Raw genomic sequence first — 5737 nt, forward strand, 5'->3', positions numbered from 1 at the left:
CTCCCTCTTGAAAGGAACAAAATTCCCACCTCTACGATAGACATGGAGAAACTTTCCTCTCCCTTGAAAGGAGGAATATTCCCACCTCTATCATAGACATGGAGAAAATTTCCTCCCCCTTGAAAGGAGAAAAATTCCCACCTCTACCTTAGGCATGGAGGACATTTTCTTCCTTATGAAAGGAGAAAATTTCCCACCTCTATCATAGACATGGAGAAAATTTTCTCTCCCTTACGTGGAGGAATATTCCCACCCCTATTATATGCACGGAGGAAATTTCCTCCATGCCTAACATAGAAGTGGGAATTTTCCACCTTTCAAAGGGGAGGAAATTTCCTCCCCCCTGAAAGGAGGAAAATTCCCACCTACATCTCCCCACAAAAGGAGGAAATTTGCTGCCCATTTTCGTGAATGGAGAAAAACTTAGTCCTCTCCAAAAAGAAGAAATGTAACACCTATTTTCTTCCGGGCAAAAATTTGCTCCCCCTTTTGATGAACAAATTTATCACAAAATTTTGCTAGAGGAGACAAGCATGCTCCACCTGCATAGGATGAAAATTGCCAGCTAATCCCAATGCTGGAGAAATATTGCTCCAGCTACACAATAGAAAATGTCCTACAACTTTCACCTGCAAGAGAAAACCTGCTACTTCTATGGAAGAGAATTTCCCACTTGTTTCTGCCACTAAGTATTTCTTCCCTCTTTCAGAATATGCTTCGAGGGGATATGGGATAGAGGTATCACATGTTGCCACCATATATCATCCTAAATTAAACAGACAATGTTAGTTGTCTGTGTGCACTGTCCCTCAGGCAAAGAGATTTTATTTTTTCTCAAGGTTTCCTTCATTGCCGACAGTGCCGTTATGACCATTGTGGTTGGTTTAGTGACCTGCAGCACCAGCACGTGCTCTAGTAGAGCATAAAATCCTCTGGCTCCCGGTTGGTAGCAAATGTCGGCCACCCAGTGCAGGCAGAATGCGACCAGGATCGCATGCACTGGGTGGTCAGCCTTGATGACTTGGTCCTCCACTTGAACCATACAGAGGCCAACATCATCTAGACCTCCACTCCAGATTACGGAGGGGTATTTGGAGAACCATGGTGCCTGAAACCAGATAAGCAAACATCTGTTGGTCCCAAAACGTATTCATGTCGACCTGTTTGCATAGTTCAATTACAATTTCAATTGCTTGCCCGCAGCTAGCCGTACCACTTTTAAATAAGTCTCATATCATCTACCTCGACTACCTAAGTATGCTCAGCTCTATGTATAATGGGTGTACCGTTTGTCTCTTCTATACTGAGAAACTGAACCTTCCCAAGATCGCTGCTGGCAAACTGCAAGGTGCCATGCATTACAATACTGGGGAGTGTGACAACTGATTTCCCTACAGTCATAGAAATCTGTCTTTGGAGGGTTGGATATTTATTCGAAAATTTAGAATTTAAATGACAAGCTGCAGCTGAACAATGTGGTAGTGATGACTGCATAGCAAAGCAGCCATCCTATACACATGCATGGGATGTCTTGTGAAGGGTCAGCTTGAACACGACACAAACGGAGAAAGGACAGGACAGAACGTACAGCTGAGCTGAATACCGACTACGCTTTAGTAAACTTCTTTGCATGTTTGATGTATCATGCTTTTTCTGAGTATCAGACTGAATGTTGGAATTGGAATTGCACCACGTGGTCCACAAATCCACAGTAGAAAAAAAACAGGTAGCTGTTAGACTAGCATTGCACAAGTTTCCATTACCACGTCCTTGATGAATGAGGACGTCTGCTCCCTTACAGTTCTTGGCAGAGTCACCAAGAAGGCCAGGGTGGTCATCACTGCAATGAAAACAAGCAGAAAACAACTAATTATAAAAAGCAATGGAATGATGAATACTTAGTTTACAGTAAAAGCTCGTTAATTCGGATCGCAAGGAACCGGCAGAAATGTCCGAGTTAACCGAAATCCGGATTATCGAATGGACTATAAAAACACTGGAAAAAATGTGTTCTGCATGGGCATACATTTATTTCTGGAAAAACTCAGTTATTCGTGTTTGCTTCTTCGCAGAAAGTTGGCGAAGGACAATTTTCTTCAACCCCATTAAATGATTGTGAGCGTACTGACTTTCGGGGATCCCGTCACAAAATTCTTCTAACACGGCGAGGGCCTCTGCGGCTTCCTTGACAGTGCGACGTCGTGACGGTTGATCGGACGCATTATTGGAATCATGCTTGTCGTGCCCGCCGAGCACTCCCGATATTATTTCATCGTCACTCAACTGACCAGCAATGGCAACATCGCGATCTATAGCGATATAATCGGCAAGCTGTACACCACTGGGCAGGACACGCTCGAGACAACTGTCATCCACCTCTTCAGCAGTTTCTTGGCTGTCCTCCGAGGTGGCATCAAGAATGGCCTCACAAACGTCAGGGCGGATGAACCCACTGTGCCTCAAGCAGTTGGCTATCGCCTCGGCCGGCGTGTTGTTCCAGACATGAGCCAAAATCTGAAATGCGCTGAGCAGGTTAAGATTGTATTCTCGGCCTGCCTCCGTGCACAGCAGCATTCGTTCCAGTACATGCCTTCGGTACTTGCCCTTAACGTATTGGATAATCCCTTGATCCAGCGGCTGCAATGAGGCCGTCGTGTTAGAGCATGCAGCGTGAGATCTGCAGAGCATGATGGCGTGATGGCACAGAAAACCGCCCACCAACAAAGCGATTACAACCCCCCGAACAAAACGCAGCACAAATCAGATGCAAGTGGTGCGAACCGCCCTCTCCATCACGCTGTCCTCGCAGCTTCAGTGAACGCTAGATAGTTCGGCTGCTACGTCCATATTGGGTGGCATTTAGCGCCGCCTAGCAGCGACTCGCTCGTTCACTATCGCCGCCATCGCAGTTCTCGTGACTTGGCGCGCAGCTGTCCTGCCGCCGGTGGCGGCGCAACGAGAGGGTGTTTACGGCTTCCAGACACCCAGCATCGTGCGGCTGAAAGCTGAAAATTGCGATAACCCTCTTAGGGGATTGTCCGAGTTAACCGGTGCGCGGCAAAATACTTCCGAGTTAACGAGCATATGACGCCATTGAGCTACACATAGAATTGTAGGGACCGCGTGGCGAGTCCGAGTTATCCGAAATTCCGAGTTAACGAGATCCGGATAAACCAGCTTTTACTGTATTGAGTCAACGTGAGAAGTGCTCTCACAATGTTGATGCTCCGTGCTGCAGGTATCCACCCTTTCCAGAATGTCCCAGGTGGCCTTCTACACCCTCTTTGCAGCCACGTCTAATACAGTGGCCATCTGTAGCTGCGCCACACCACTGTCACAGTCTGGATTGGCGCGTCACCACCAAACCTTTCGAATTGCCGAAAGATCTGAAATACATAAAACAAAGAATAATGCCAAAAATCTGTGTAGAGAGGCAAGCACACATCCCTGTAGTCTCAGCTAGGTCAAAGCGTCTCACATTAATCACGGGTACATTATGAGGTGTGATCAAAAAATTCTGAGACTGATTTTCTAGCGTAAAAGGAGGACAGCACAGTGATGTGCATGCAGCAGTCCAAGGCAGGAACCTTTCTGCACTGTTATGCCAAAGAGTGTCGCTCTGAACATTTGGAACTAAGCTACACGAGTTTGTTTGACCACATGCACGAGCATATTGGCGATCTCTTCATAGACTGCAAACCAAAGCGAAAGCAAACATCAATTTTATGTCTAACTTTTTGAAAGCTATCGGTCTTTTACACCGGCTGTAATTGTATATTCAACTTCATCTCCATCACTATTTACAAGTCATATACATAGTTTTAATCCACCACAGCTACTAAAGCTCTTTCTCCTCTGAAACCTTCTCTGCAATAGTCTGTATCTGGCGCATCATAGCCTAAAATGCTTTTGCACCATAAAACCCTAATCAATCAATCAATCAATCTAACTTGGCACATCTAAAACAGAGACCTCTGAAAGTATTTGGCAGTGACTATTTTTACGTCCACCGTCCAAATCTCCAAAATCATTTCGACGTCTGTGACGTCACTTTTGTAAAATGTCAAAATAGTGGCTCTATTATTTCAACGTCCCCTTTCAATGCAGCAGCCGTGGCAAGAGTTTTCTGGTTTCATTCTGCTTAGTTTCTGATGGCATCGTTGGTGTTGTGTCAGCGTTTTCACGGATAGATTCGGTCCTTGTTGGCAGTGGAAATGTCTTGATCAGCTTGTGGGTGTGGGGGACTGGCTCGAAAGTTTACCCTTTCGGATGTGACGCGCCCATTGTCACGTCTTCAGGAAGTGGCGTCACGGATCTCAAAGTAATATTAAAAAATTGAAAGTGGATGTTGAAATAGTCACTGCCAAGTAATTTAGAAGGCTTATGTCAAAAACCAGTGAGGTGTGCACAGTGTTTTGAGTGGTGCTCGTGCCTCAACAATGGCAGAATTTCACTGAAGTCAAGGCGAGGTCGGATAAGGTCGCCTTACCACTACTCGTCTTCCACCGATGCTCTGCCGTTCCCGAAGCGCGAGTGCCACTTAAAACACTTTGCAAATTCACTGCTCTTTTGACACAAGCCTGCTAAACCACTTGAAAGGTCTCCGTTTGATATTTGCCGAGTTTGACGCAGAATTGATGTTCGCTCTCGCTCTGGTTTGCAGTCTACGGTGAAATCGCTATTGTGCCCCTGCACGTGGTCACAAAAACTCGTGAAGCGCAGCTCCAAATGCTCACAGAGCGACGCCCATTGGTGTAACGAGACATGAAGGTCCCCGCCTTCGACTGCTGCATGCGCATTACTGTGCTGCCGTCTCTTCTTACGCTAGAAATTCAGTGTCGGAACTTCTTGATCGCACCTCATGCAAACAATAATTTGCACATAATGCAGGTCGGTGCCAGCTGGGTCCTGCAATAGCTCACGCTCGTGCAAAAAGAATGCCAAAGAAATCTACAACAGGAATGTTGCAGCTTCGCTGTAGCCAACCCTGATGAGTTTTTTGATTGCCTGATCACAATACATGAGTGCAGGGGGTACCATTACGATGAAAGCACGTCGGTTCATCACCACCACAAAAAAGTGAAGATGCAGTTATCTTGAGGGAAGCAAATGATGATTGTTGTCTGGGACTGCTCTGGTGTGCTCCTGACAGATTTTTCCATAAGGGCCAAACAGTCACCAGGAAATAGTACCTGGACCTCTTGAAGAGGTTACAGGAATTCATCATCACGGTAAAGAGCAGACCAAAAGAGTGTGTTTGCTCCAAGGCAATGCCTCAAATAATTCAGTGCAGAAGGCCGACACATGACGCTGATTTTGGCAATTAAATTCTGCCTCAGCCTTCATATTCACCTGACCTGGCACCCAGTACCTTTCATATCACTTTGAGCGTTCACTGCGTGACAGGCATTTACAGGACGGTGACAAGATGCTTGTCGAGCTGACAAAGTTGATCTTCAACACCAAAAACAATACAAAAACAAACAAAGCCAGCTGCATAAATGGGTCAAGACACTAATAAAATTTGTTTTAACCACACGGTTGCAAGATATTTATCAAAACCAAAAATATGAATCTGAATCAGAATGCCTGCACTGACCTGTGTTATCCTGACGTGACATGTTTCTCAAAGATGTTGGAAGGAATGAATCAGAACGATGTTGATAGTAGTCTAAGTCAAATGAGTTGTTTTTCTACTCCTCGTGCAATGCTCCCCGAGACCTCGCATGCTTTTTTT

The 5737-nt window shown here is 45.7% G+C and overlaps 1 pseudogene; it reads right to left on the reverse strand.

Annotated features, from left to right (window-relative positions):
- Positions 1-766: 766 nt before the first annotated feature.
- On the reverse strand, positions 767-4284 carry LOC120836084 (annotated as a pseudogene).
- Between the last annotated feature and the right edge of the window lie 1453 nt (positions 4285-5737).

Source organism: Ixodes scapularis, unplaced genomic scaffold (genome assembly GCF_016920785.2).
Source record: "Ixodes scapularis isolate PalLabHiFi unplaced genomic scaffold, ASM1692078v2 PGA_scaffold2__306_contigs__length_199485367, whole genome shotgun sequence".
NCBI lineage: Eukaryota > Metazoa > Arthropoda > Arachnida > Ixodida > Ixodidae > Ixodes > Ixodes scapularis.